At 42.6% G+C, this 14,163-nt stretch overlaps 1 long non-coding RNA gene across 1 annotated transcript in view; it reads right to left on the minus strand.

Moving 5' to 3' along the window:
* Nucleotides 1–1,391: 1,391 nt before the first annotated feature.
* LOC120481164 (uncharacterized) overlaps nucleotides 1,392–14,163 on the minus strand; it is a 119,899-nt gene continuing 107,127 nt past the window's right edge. Inside the window, exon 2 of the long non-coding RNA XR_016168371.1 lies at nucleotides 1,392–1,531. This is a non-coding gene — a long non-coding RNA (uncharacterized LOC120481164). The remainder of the gene's footprint in view (nucleotides 1,532–14,163) is intronic.

Genomic DNA, 14,163 nt, shown 5'->3' on the forward strand with positions numbered 1-14,163 from the left:
CCACTTCCCAAAGATGGGCTGCGTCCGAAATCGCGTACTATGTGAGTAGGTACTACATTTAAAAAAGAACGTACTTCGCGACCGTTAAAAAAGTACGTTCTATATAGTATGAATACGGGTAGTATGAATGAATTCCGGACGTACTACATGCGACATGTTGGAAATGTCACGTGTCATGCGCTGCCGCTGTCATAACAGCGCGGAAATTTAAAGAGCCCACCTTTGCGCTGTTTTGCTTTGTTTTTATCTGCGTTTTTCCAGCTGGTCGTAGATCATGCCTTTATCGAGAGCTTTTGCGGATTTTCTCAAATAACGTAAGTAGCATTTATTTACCTACCTATTTATACATTTGTAAGCATGTGTGTACCTGTTCCCTCTATTGATTCATTCATTGATGGTAATAATAGCACAAGCGGTGTGCCTGCTTGTCTGTGTGTGTGTGTGTGTGTGTGTGTATATCATACAAGCTTGATAAAAACTATAATTCTAGAACAAAATTTAAGATGTCAATTTACATCTGAAGTCAAATATATATATATATATATATATATAATGAATGTTATATTTTATGGCAATAGGTTTTTTTCATTGCCATTACAGTGAAATAACTAAACAAGAATTAGTTTTTATAAAGCTTTTATATTATCATATATAAGTATATATACACACACACACACACACACACACACAGACATATTCAAATACATCATGCATAAGAAATGGGATCTAATATATTTATATTTATAAATAAGCAAACACAGGAAACAAGTGTCTTGTTGATTGAAATTGTATTTTATATTAAAACTATATAAATGTTTACAGATTGTGAGCCCTACAACCTACTGCCACGTGAATGCTGCTGTGCCAATCCTTCGGCCGGGGTGGAGGAGCGGACCGGGGTGGAGGTCAGCTCCATCTTCAAAGTACAGCCGAAGAATTGGCACAGCAGCCTCCCGACTTTCACGGCAGTCCATCCAGTCCCTGATTGCTGTAGTGAAAGCAGATTGCGACCATGGGTGGGAAAAGGACGTCGAGGTGCTGGTGTTCCTTTACTGGCTGGCCCATGCAGCATCATACCGGGTAGCATCACTCGTCTATGACATCCCGTAGTCTGCTGTGCACGACATTATGCACAGAATGAGCAAGGCAGTCATCGGCACTTTGAGACAGGTTATCGCTTTCCCCAGTGCAGATGACCAGGAGGCAGTGGGAGCAGGTTTTACCCAGCTGGCAGGGTCTCCAGCTGTCAGTGTAGTAGCTGGTGCAATAGATGGCTGTCACATCCGCATCAAACCACTAGCAAGTGACGTCCAGTGCTACTTCAACCAGAAAGCTGCTTAATTATTTTCAGCTGCAGGCCATCACTGACCACAAGGGGAAGTTCCTCAACATTTTTGTTGGGTATCTTGGGTCGGTGCACGATGCCCGGGTGCTGAAGAACAGCCCTGTGTGCACTGGCCGCCTGTTTCCATCTGCAGGATAGTGCATCCTTGGAGATGGTGGGTATCCTTGCCTCGTCTTGTAAACATGCCTTGAAAAAAACAAAACATATTGAATAATTTTAGTGATGCCCTCCAAATGAGATTGCTATTATCAAAGTCCCTTTAGATCTTTTTAGAAACCTGTGAAAGTTACCTTACTAAAGCTGCTAAAGTTCATTGTCTTTCCTCATGGTGACACCATAATAAAAATGTTTTAATACTTTTCCTTTTGGTAGTGCTTTAAGCTCTATTATACTACTTTATGCCAAAGTTATGTGATTTTGTTTTAAGCTTTGTATTCTGCATCCATTTAAAAGATAATACACAAAAATAAAGCAAATAAATGTTAATGGTGTCTGAAGTGTGTGGCTATTTCTCTACAGTGCAGCATTCATAGTCACAGACAATATATTTTTCAGATATAACTGTAATTTGCTTGTAAAACATAATTTGTTAAATCATTGCATGACAGAATTCTCATTTTGGGGTGAACTATTAAAATAATAATAAAAAAAGAATGGTAACACTTTACTTGAAGGGGTGTGCATAAGACTGACATGACACATATCATTAATGTGAATGAGGGTTTATGACAACTGTCATTAATGTCATTCGCTCAATTGTTAATTTTTTTATGTAAAATTGCAAATATGACATTGTTTGAGTGAGACACACTTGACACTGACAGGTTATGATGTAGGCCTATTGGTTTATGTCAAGTTGTCATGACAAAGACATCTCAAACTGTCATATTCGCATTAAAAATACCATAATTGAGCAAATAACATTTAGTGACAGCTGTTATACATGCATAAAACCACCTTAATATTAATGACATGCGTCATGTCATGATTATAAAGGTGTCATTATGTCATGGTTATGAATATGAATCCTAAATATTCTTAATCTTATCATTTTGCCCCTCCAAAATCAACACAGGATTTAACATGTGATGAACTATGATCAGTCTATGTTACATTGACAAGTTGAGGTACACTTGTTAACAGTAGTTTGCTATGCAGGCAACAAATATTTCATAATAACAACACCGGTAAAGGAGAAATAAAATAAAATTTAATTTAATTCATTAATTTTTGAACAAGGGCAATGCAAACTAGATTAAAAAGTTCGTCGAGACAAACTTTAAGTTGGCTTGTGAAAGTTTGGAACAGAAAGTTTGAAGAAGTTTAAAGTAGTTTGAAGAAGTTTAAAGTAGTTTGAAGTTTAAATTAGTCTAAAGTTTAAATTAAGTTTAACTTAGATAGATAGATAGATAGATAGATAGATAGATAGATAGATAGATAGATAGATAGATAGATAGATAGATAGATAGATAGATAGATAGATAGAGTTAGAAAGAGACAGATAGTTAGAGAGATAGATACATAGATACATAGATAGATACATAGATAGATAGATACATAGATATATACATAGATAGATAGATAGATAGATAGATAGATAGATAGATAGATAGATAGATAGATAGATAGATAGATAGATAGATAGATAGATAGATAGATAAATGCTAGGGTATTCTGGGTGGTTGCTATGGTGTTGCTAGGTGGTTGTTAGGGTGTTCTTGGTGGTTGCTAGGGTGTTGCTAGGCAGTTGCTAGGGTGTTCTGGGTGGTTGCTATGGTGTTGTTAGGCAGTTGCTAGGGTTATCTGGTGGTTGCTAGGGTGTTGTAGGTAGTTGCTAAGGTGTTCTGGATGGTTGCTATGGTGTTGCTAGGTGGTTGCTAGGGTATTCTGGGTGGTTGCTATGGTGTTGCTAGGTGGTTGCTAGGGTGTCCTGGGTGGTTGCTATGGTATTGCTACTTGGTTGGTAGTGTTCACATATGCTTACTATAAAGTATCCATATTAGCATTTAGCTATTCACAGCTAGCATGTTTAGCATATTGAAAGTCCTGTGTGCTAGCATGAGTCAAAAGACCCAACCCCCATCGCGATACAATGTTCTGATGCTGAGATATAGCTGTTAAAAAATGGTTGCTAGGGTCCTCTCTTTGGTTGCTAGGGATTGACTTGACAGCTGCCAATCATGAAACTCCAAAGGCTGCTTGTCAGTATGAATGATTTAAACCAACCCCCATCTCTATACATTGTTCTGATGCAGAGATATAAATCTTGCTTAATGGTTGCTAGGGTACTCTGTTTAGTTGCTAGGGAGTGGCTTGGCAGCTGCCAGCGATGAATCTCCAAAGGCTGCTTGTCACTATAAATCAACTCTCATGACTCTGTGACATTCAGAATGGAAGATATCCCTCTTTAAAATTTGGTTGCTAAGGTGCTCGTTAATTGTTGCTAGGGCGTGGCCAGAAATTGATGAGGTGATTCATGGTTGGCACTTTGCTACCCGGAGTCAAACGAGACCACCCACATATTTCTATGACACTTCTATCCGGAGATATCCCTTCAATCTTTTTCAATGGAAGTCTATTGGAGTTGTTGCTAAGGTGCTCTAAATGGTTGCTAGGGCGTGGCTTGATAGCTACACAATGATCCTGAGAGACTGATTGGTCGTATGAGTAAAATGAGCCCGCCCCTTTGTCTCTATGACACTGTGATCCAGAGCTATGTTCAATATAAAACCCTAATGCAATGTGTAGGACGGCCCATTTCATGTAAGTCAATGGGGCAATTTTGGGCCGCTCCTGCCCCCCAGGGGTGCAACTATTCCCCCACTGTGAGGTATTTTCTTACAGAGCCTGTCAGCCTCTTCAAATGTGGTACATTACAAGTTTCTAAGAAATCAGCAATATTTAGTATTGCACGAGGCCTGCGGCCTCGTGCCTATGGCCTACGGTTGCTAAGGTGCTGTAACTGGTTGCTATGGTGTGAATTTAGAGTTTATGAGTTTAGAGTTTATAAGTTTAATTGAGTAAGTGTCCAGAGTTTATTCATTTATGAGTTTAATAGTTTTATGAGAGTTTATAAGAGTATGAGTTTATGAATTTAGAGTTTATGAGTTTAGAGTTTATAAGTTTAAATGAGTCTAAGAGAGTTTAAGTTTAGAGTTTATTAATTTATTGTGAGTTTAAGAGTTTAAGATTAGATAGATAAGTGTCATAGATAGATGAGTTCATTAGTTTAAATGAGTTTCAATGGCTCATATAGTGTATAGAATGACAGTTTGATTGAGTCTGGGGCTTCAAGGTATTTAGATTTGAATTTTGACAGTTGGGCAGTTTGAACAGCTGAAGATTCCACAATGTTAAGTCAATGGGAGTTTTTTCCGACTTTGATCGTCATTTTTAGGAGAACCGTAAGTCCGATCAGTTAGAAAAGATATAGCAACGCGAGTCAGAACAGTTTGAGTGTCCGTGCCGAGTTTGGAGTATGTGGAGTTAAAGCTCTAGGAGGAGATAGAGTTGTAAATTTCCTGAGTAAGAAGAATAATAATAACTAGAATGTACATTTCCAGAGGAAAATGTGAAGTGGTGCTTGCAGTGGCAAAAAGCTCGCTCGGTTGCTAGAGTGTGGTACAGAATTGCATATGAGACAACAACCATGTCTGTACGATGTTCTGGTGCTGAGATGTGGCTTATTCATGTGTTTGTAGGGTTACTAGGGTACCCTATATGGTTGCTATGTTGTGATTATACAGTGTATGAGATGATATTTAAAGACTAGTTGACAGTCTAAGTCAAAAAAAGGCAAAATCCATGTTTCTTCTATTTTCTGGAGCTGAGATATGGCTTGTATATGTTGTTTTATGGTTGCTAGGCTGCCCTAAGTGGTTGCTAGGGCGTGAATATTAAGTTACTATGTCACTACTTGTTGGCTGTATGATAGGCCGAGTCAAATGAGCCCAACCCCAAGTGTCTATGACCTTCTATTCAAAAGATATGATCTCACAAATTTGGTGCCAATGTTAAGTCTATGGGAGATTTTTCGGCCGATTTATCGCCCGCTAGACAAGCATCGTACGCCCGATCTCTTAGAAAAGTCATAGCACACCTCTCCTTAATGAACTGGTCGATTTGACACCTCATTCATGTGTCTGTGACAAAAAATGCGGGAGGAGTAGCGTGCCAAAGTTTTGTCTTGGAGAATAGTATTCACAACACTAGAATGTACATTTCCAGAGGAAAATGTGAAGTGGTGCTTGCAGTGGCAAAACTCACCACCCGGTTGCTAGGGTGTTCTGGGTGGTTAATACGGTGTTCTGGGTGGTTGCTAGGGTTTTCTTGGTGGTTGCTAGAGTGTTGCTAGGTGTTGCTAGGTGGTTGCTATGGTGTTCTGGGTGGTTGCTAGGGTGTTCTGGATGGTTGCTAGGCGGTCGCTAGGGTGTTGCTAAGGTGTTCTGGATAGTTGCTAGGCGGTTGCTAGGGTGTTCTGGGTGGTTGCTATGGTGTTTCTAGGTGGTTGCTATGGTATTTTGGGTGGTTGCTATGGTGTTACTAGGTGGTTGGTAGTGTTCATATATGGTTACTATAGAGTTTTTATAATGTTCATGGCATGATTTAGCACTTAGCTAATCAATATTAGCATGTAGCTATTCACTGCTAGCATGTGTAGCATGTAGCAAGTCCTGTTTGCTAGCATGAGTAAAAAGAGCCAACCCCCATCTCTATATGATGTTTTGATGCAGAGATATAGGTCTTGCAAAACGGTTGCTAGGGTACTCTGTTTGGTTGCTAAGGAGTGGCTTGGCAGCTGCCAAACATGAAGTTCCAAAGTCAAAGTGAATGTATAAACTTACCCCCATTTCTATACGATGTTTTGATGCAGAGATGTAGTTCTTACAAAATGGTTGCTAGGGTACTCTGTTTGGTTGCTAGGGAGTGGCTTGGCAGCTGCCAATCATGAAGCTCCAAAGTCAATGTGAATGTATAAACCAACCCCCAACTCTATACGATGTTTTGATGCAGAGATATAGGTCTTGCAAAATGGTTACTAGGGTACTCTGTTTGGTTGCTAGGGAGTGGCTTGGTAGCTGCCAATCATGAAACTCCAAAGGCTGCTTGTCAGTATGAATGATATAAACCAACTCCCATGCCTCTATGACATTCAGAATGGAAGATATCCCTCTTTGGATTTTGGTTGCTAAGGTGCTCTACAATGGTTGCTAGGGCGTTACCAGTAAGTGTTGAGGTGATTCAGGATTGGCTGTTTGCTGGCTCAAGTCAAACGAGCCCACCCTCATGTTTCTATGACACTTATATCCTGAGATATCCCTTTGATCTAATTCAATGGAAGTCTATGGGAGTTGTTGCTAAGGTGCTCTAAATGGTTGCTAGGGCGTGGCTTAATAGCTTCACAATGATCCTGAGAGACTGATTGGTCGTCTGAGTAAAATGAGCCCGCCCCCTTCTCTCTATGACACTGTGATCCAGAGATATGTTCAATACAAAATCCCTATGCAATTTACCATAGTAGGAAAAACACATGCATTTGATGGGACGTCCATCACCATTGTAAGTCAATGGGGAAAAGTTTGGGCAGGTCCTGCCCCCCAGGGGTGCAACTTTTACCCCATTGTGAGGTATATTCTTACAGAGCCTGCCAGCCTCTTCAAATGTGGCAAATCACACGTTTTTCCGAAATCGTTGTTCGGAGCTATGAGTCGTCAAAGTTTGTCTCAATGTTAAGTCTATGGGATTTTTTGGAAATTTGTTCGCCCCTGGGGCGAACACCGTACCCCCGATCTCTGATAAAAGTGATAGGACGCTTCTCCTCAATAGGCCGCACGATTTGATGCCTCATTCATGGGTCTGTGACAAAAACTGTGGACGTAGGAGTGCTCCAAACTTTTTCCTGGAATAGTAAAATGCTATACTAGAAAATTTTCAATGGGAATTTTGGCAAAATTTTGGGCAGCTCCTGCCCCCCAGGGGTGCAACTTTTACCCCATTGTGAGGTATTTTCTTAAAGAGCCTGTCAGCCTCTTCAAATGTGGTAAATTGCTGGTTTCTGCGAAATCCGTGCTCAGAGCTATGACTCGTCAAATTTTTTCGCAATGTTAAGTCTATGGGATTTTTTTGGGCCGTTTTTCGGCTCTGGGGCGACCATCGTACCTCCGATCGCTTAGAAAAGTCATAGCACACCTCTCCTAAATGAGCCGGTCGATTTGACGCCTCACCCATGGGTCTGTGACAAAAGCTGCGGGAGGAGTAGCGAACCAAAAAGTGGCCAGAATAATAAGAAGAAGAAGAATAATAAATAACATGGGGGTCAATGGGGAAAATTTGGGCAGCTCCTGCCCCCCAGGGGTGCAACTTTTACCCCATTGTGTGGTATGTTCTTACAGAGCCTGTCAGCCTCTTCAAATGTGGTAAATCGCAGGCTTCTGTGAAATTCTCGCTCGGAGCTATGAGTCGTCAAAGTTTGTCGCAATGTTAAGTCTATGGGATTTTTAGGAAATTTGTTCGCCCTTCGGGCGAACATCGTACCCCCGATCGCTTAGAAAAGTCATAGCACACCATTCCCGAATATTCCGCACGTTTTGAGACCTCATTCATGGGTGTGTGACAAAAACTGCGGGAGGAGTAGCGCGTCAAACTTTTTGGCCGGCTCAAAAAACACAATAGTAATAGTGTTGCCTTGCTTTCAGCAAGCACCACTAACTAGAATGTACATTTCCAGAGGAAAATGTGAAGTGGTGCTTGCAGTGGCAAAACTCACCACCCGGTTGCTAGGGTGTTATGGCTGGTTGCTATGGTGTTCTGGGTGGTTGCTAGGCGGTTGCTAGGGTATTCTGGGTGGTTGCTAGGGTGTTGCTAGGTGGTTGCTAGGGTGTTCTGGGTGGTTGCTAGGGTGTTGCTAGGTGGTTACTAGGGTGTTTTGGGTGGTTGCTAGGGTGTTGCTAGGCAGTTGCTAGGGTGTTATGAGTGGTTGCTAGGGTGTTGCTAGGTGGTTGCTAGGGTGTTCTGGGTGGTTGCTAGGGTGTTATGGGTGGTTGCTATGGTGTTGATGGGCGGTTGCTAGGGTATTCTGGGTGGTTGCTAGGGTGTTCTTGGTGGTTGCTAGGGTGTTCTGGGTGGTTGCTATGGTGTTGTTAGGTGGTTGCTAGGGTATTCTGGGTGGTTGCTAGGGTGTTGCTAGCGTGTTCTGGGTGGTTGCTAGGAGGTTGGTAGTTGTCACAGATGGTTACTATGAAGTTTGTAGCATTTTCTTGGCATGATTTAGCACTTAGCTAATCAATATTAGCATGTAGCTATTCTCTGCTAGCATGTGTAACATGTAGCAAGTCATGTTTGCTAGCATGAGTAAAAAGAGCCAACCCCCATCTCTATACGATGTTTTGATGCAGAGATGTAGGTCTTACAAAATGGTTGCTAGGGTACTCTGTTTGGTTGCTAGGGAGTGGCTTGGCAGCTGCCAATCATGAAGCTCCAAAGTCAATGTGAATGTATGAACCAACCTCCATCTCTATACGATGTTTTGATGCAGAGATAAAGTCTTGCAAAATGGTTGCTAGGGTACTCTGTTTGGTTGCTAGGGAGTGGCTTGGTAGCTGCCAATCATGAAACTCCAAAGGCTGCTTGTCAGTATGAATGATATAAACCAACTCCCATGCCTCTATGACATTCAGAATGGAAGATATCCCTCTTTGGATTTTGGTTGCTAAGGTGCTCTACAATGGTTGCTAGGGCATGGCCAGAAATTGTTGAGGTGATTCATGATTGGCTGTTTGCTGGCCCAAGTCAAACGAGCCCACCCTCATGTTTCTATGACACTTATATCCTGAGATATCCCTTTGATCTCTTTTAATGGAAGTCTATGGGAGTTGTTGCTAAGGTGCTCTAAATGGTTGCTAGGGCGTGGCTTAATAGCTTCACAATGATGCTGAGAGACTGATTGGTCGTCTGAGTAAAATGAGCCCGCCCCCTTGTCTCTATGACACTGTGATCCAGAGCTATGTTCAATACAAAATCCCTATGCAATTTACCATAGTAGGAAAAACACTAAAAGTCTATGGGACTTTTTTACCCAATGATTTGCCCCTGGGGCGAACACCGTACCCCCGATCGCTACGAAAAGTCACAGCACACCTCTCCTCAATAATCCGCACAATTTGACGCCTCAATCAGGGGTCTGTGATGTCGGCGTGTATTTTTTAACAGATGATTACTATTTAGTCTCTAAAATGAGTTTTTATAGAGTTTTTATAGAGTTATTTAGTATGGCACGAGGCCTGCGGCCTCGTGCCTATCGCCCACGGTTGCTAGGGTGCTGTAACTGGTTGCTATGGTGTGACTATGAAGATTTTAGGCCATTATTTACTGGATGCTTGATTAAATAAATCCTCCTAGGGAGAGAGAGACGTCTGCCTGACAGCAGGGCTGTCAGGCCCTTTTGTGTCTGTGAGAAAGTGACAGTTGGGATTTGAATTTTTGAAAATTTTTCAATGTAAGTCAATGGGCCTTTTTTTGGCCGCTTTTTCGTTCGCTGCGCGAACATCGTACATCCGATCTCTTAGAAAAGTCATAGCACACCTCTCCTAAACGAGCCGGTCGATTTGACACCACTCTCATGGGTCTGTGACGAAAGCTGCGGGAGGAGTAGCGTGCCGAAAAAGTGTCCGGAATAATAAGAATAAGAAAAAGAACTAGAATGTACATTTCCAGAGGAAAATGTGAAGTGGTGCTTGCAGTGGCAAAAAGCTCGCTCGGTTGCTAGAGTGTGGCACATTTTTGCATACGAGACACCAAACACGTCTGTACGATGTTTTTGTGATGATAAATGGTTTATTCAGCTGAGACATGTCTTATTCATGTGTTTGTAGGGTTACTGGGGTACCCTATATGGTTGCTATGGTGTGATTATACAGTTTATGAGTTAATATTTAAAGACTAGTTGACAGTCTGAGTCAAAAAAAGGCAAAATCCATGTTTCTTCTATTTTCTGGAGCTGAGATATGGCTTGTATATGTTGTTTTATGGTTGCTAGGCTGCCCTTAGTGGTTGCTAGGGCGTGAATATTAAGTTACTATGTCACTACTTGTTGGCTGTATGATAGGCCGAGTCAAATGAGCCCAACCCCAAGTCTCTATGACCTTCTATTCAAAAGATATGATCTCACAAATTTGGTGCCAATGTTAAGTCTATGGGAGATTTTTCGGCCGATTTATCGCCCGCTAGACGAGCATCGTACACCCGATCTCTTAGAAAAGTCATAGCACACCTCTCCTTAATGAGCCGGTCGATTTGACACCTCATTTATGTGTCTGTGACAAAAAATCCGGGAGGAGTAGCGTGCCAAAGTTTTGTCTTGGAGAATAGTATTCACAACACTAGAATGTACATTTCCAGAGGAAAATGTGAAGTGGTGCTTGCAGTGGCAAAAAGCTCGCTCGGTTGCTAGGGTGTTCTGGGTGGTTGCTAGGGTGGTTGCTAGGTGGTTGCTAGGGTGTTGCTAGGTGGTTGCTAGGGTGTTCTGTGTGGTTGCTAGGGTGTTGCTAGGGTGTTCTGGGTGGTTGCTATGGTGTTACTAAGCGGTTGCTAGGGTGTTCTGAGTGGTTGCTAGGGTGTTGCTAGGTGGTTGCTAGGGTATTCGGGGTGGTTGCTAGGGTGTTATGGGTGGTTGCTTTGGTGTTGTTAGGCAGTTGCTAGGGTATTCTGGGTGGTTGCTAGGGTGTTCTTGGTGGTTGCTAGGGTGTTCTGGGTGGTTGCTAGGGTGTTTTAGGTGGTTGCTATGGTATTTTGGGTGGTTGCTATGGTGTTACTAGGTGGTTGGTAGTGTTCATATATGGTTACTATAGAGTTTTTATAATGTTCATGGCATGATTTAGCACTTAGCTAATCAATATTAGCATGTAGCTATTCTCTGCTAGCATGTGTAGCATGTAGCAAGTCATGTTTGCTAGCATGAGTAAAAAGAGCCAACCCCCATCTCTATACGATGTTTTGATGCAGAGATATAGGTCTTGCAAAATGGTTGCTAGGGTACTCTGTTTGGTTGCTAGGGAGTGGCTTGGCAGCTGCCAATCATGAAGCTCAAAAGTCAATGTGAATGTATAAACCAACCCCCATCTCTATACGATGTTTTGGTGCAGAGATATAGGTCTTACAAAATGGTTGCTAGGGTACTGTTTTTGGTTGCTAGGGAGTGGCTTGGCAGCTGCCAATCATGAAACTCCAAAGGCTGCTTGTCAGTATGAATGATATAAACCAACCCCCATCTCTATACGATGTTCTGATGTAGAGATGTAGTTCTTGTAAAATGGTTGCTAGGGTACTCTGTTTGGTTGCTAGGGAGTGGCTTGGCAGCTGCCAATCATGAATCTCCAAAGGCTGCTTGTCAGTTTGATTGATATAATACAACTACCATGCCTCTGTGACATTCAGAATGGAAGATATCCCTCTTTGAAATTTGGTTGCTAAGGTCCTCGATAATGGTTGCTAGGGCGTGGCCAGTAAGTGTTGAGGTGATTCAGGATTGGCTGTTTGCTGGCCCAAATCAAACGAGCCCACCCTTATGTTTCTATGACACTTATATCATGAGATATCCCTTTGATCTTTTTTAATGGAAGTCTATGGGAGTTGTTGCTAAGGTGTGCTAAATGGTTGCTAGGGCGTGGCTTAATAGCTTCACAATGATCTTGAGAGACTGATTGGTCGTCTGAGTAAAATGAGCCCGCCCCCTTGTCTCTATGACACTGTGATCCAGAGCTATGTTCAATACAAAATCCCTATGCAATTTACCATAGTAGGAAAAACACATGCATTTGATGGGACGTCCTTCACCATAGTAAGTCAATGGGGCAACTTTGGGCCCCTCCTGCCCCCCAGGGGTGCAACTTTTACCCCATTGTGAGGTATGTTCTTACAGAGCCTGCCAGCCTCTTCAAATGTGGTAAATCGCAGGTTTCTGCAAATTCCTCGCTCAGAGCTATGACTCGTCAAAGTTTGTCGTAATGTTAAGTCAATGGGACTTTTTCGGCCGATTTTTCGCCCCTGGGGCGAACATCGTACACCCGATCGCTTAGAAAAGTCATAGCACACCATTCCCGAACAAGCCGCATGTTTTGACACCTCATTCATGGGTCTGTGACAAAAACTGCGGGAGGAGTAGCGGGACAAAAAAGTGTCCGGAATAATAAGAAGAATAATAATAAGTATGCAGGATAACAATAGTGTTGCTTTGCAAGCACCACTAACTAGAATGTACATTTCCAGAGGAAAATGTGAAGTGGTGCTTGCAGTGGCAAAAAGCTCGCTCGGTTGCTAGGGTGTTCTGGGTGGTTGCTAGGGTGTTCTGGCTGGTTGCTAGGGTGTTGCTAGGTGGTTGCTAGGGTGTTCTGTGTGGTTGCTAGGGTGTTGCTAGGCGGTTGCTAGGGTGTTCTGGGTGGTTGCTATGGTGTTGCTAGGTGGTTGCTAGGGTGTTCTGAGTGGTTGCTAGGGTGTTGCTAGGTGGTTGCTAAGGTGTTCTAGGTGGTTGCTAGGGTGTTATAGATGGTTGCCAGGGTGTTGCTAGGTGGTTGCTAGGGTGTTCTGGGTGGTTGCTAGGGTGTTGCTATGTGGTTGCTAGGGTGTTCTATATGGTTGCCAGGGTGTTGCTAGGCGGTTGCTAGGTGGTTGCTAGGGTGTTGCTAAGGTGTTCTGGATGGTTGCTAGGCGGTTGCTAGGGTGTTGCTCGGTGGTTGCTATGGTGTTGCTAGGTGGTTGCTAGGGTGTTCTGGGTGGTTGCTAAGGTGTTGCTAGGTGGTTGCTATGGTGTTTGGGGTGGTTGCTAGGGTGTTGCTAGGTGGTTGCTAGGGTGTTGCTAAGGTGTTCTGGATAGTTTCTAGGTGGTTGCTAGGGTGTTGCTATGCGGTTGCTAGGGTGTTCTGGGTGGTTGCTATGGTGTTGTTAGGTTGTTGCTAGGGTATTCTAGGTAGTTGCTATGGTATTACTAGGTGGTTGGTAGTGTTCACATATGGTTATTATAGAGTTTTTATAATGTTCATGGCATGATTTAGCACTTAGCTAATCAATATTAGCATGTAGCTATTCACAGCTAGCATGTTTAGCATTTTGAAAGTTCTATGTGCTAGCATGAGTCAAAAGACCCAACCCCCATCGTGATACAATGTTCTGATGCTGAGATATAGCTGTTACAAAATGGTTGCTAGGGTACTCTGTTTGGTTGCTAGGGAGTGGCTTGGCAGCTTCCAATCATGAAGCTCCAAAGTCAATGTGAATGTATAAACCAACCCCCATCTCTATACGATGTTCTGATAAAGAGATGTAGGCCTTGCAAAATGGTTGCTAGGGTACTCTTTTTGGTTGCTAGGGAGTGGCTTGGCAGCTGCCAATCATGAATCTCCAAAGGCTGCTTGTCAGTATAATTGATATAATACAACTCCCAAGCCTGTATGACATTCAGAATGGAAGATATCCCTCTTTAAAATTTGGTTGCTAAGGTGCTCGATAATGGTTGCTAGGGTGTGGCCAGAAATTGTTGAGGTGATTCATGATTGGCTGTTTGCTGGCCAGAGTCAAACGAGCCCACCCTCATGTTTCTATGACACTTCTATCCTGAGATATCCCTTTGATCTCTTTTAATGGAAGTCTATGGGAGTTGTTACTAAGGTGCTCTAAATGGTTGCTAGGGCGTGGCTTAATAGCTTCATAATGATCCTGAGAGACTGATTGGTCGTCTGAGTAAAATGAGCCCGCCCCCTTGTCTCTATGACACTGTGATCCAGAGCTATGTTCAATACAAAATCCCTATGCAATTTACCATAGTAGGA

This window comes from Pimephales promelas, chromosome 4, assembly GCF_988280905.1.
Source record: "Pimephales promelas chromosome 4, fPimPro1.hap1.1, whole genome shotgun sequence".
Taxonomy (NCBI): Eukaryota; Metazoa; Chordata; class Actinopteri; order Cypriniformes; family Leuciscidae; genus Pimephales; species Pimephales promelas.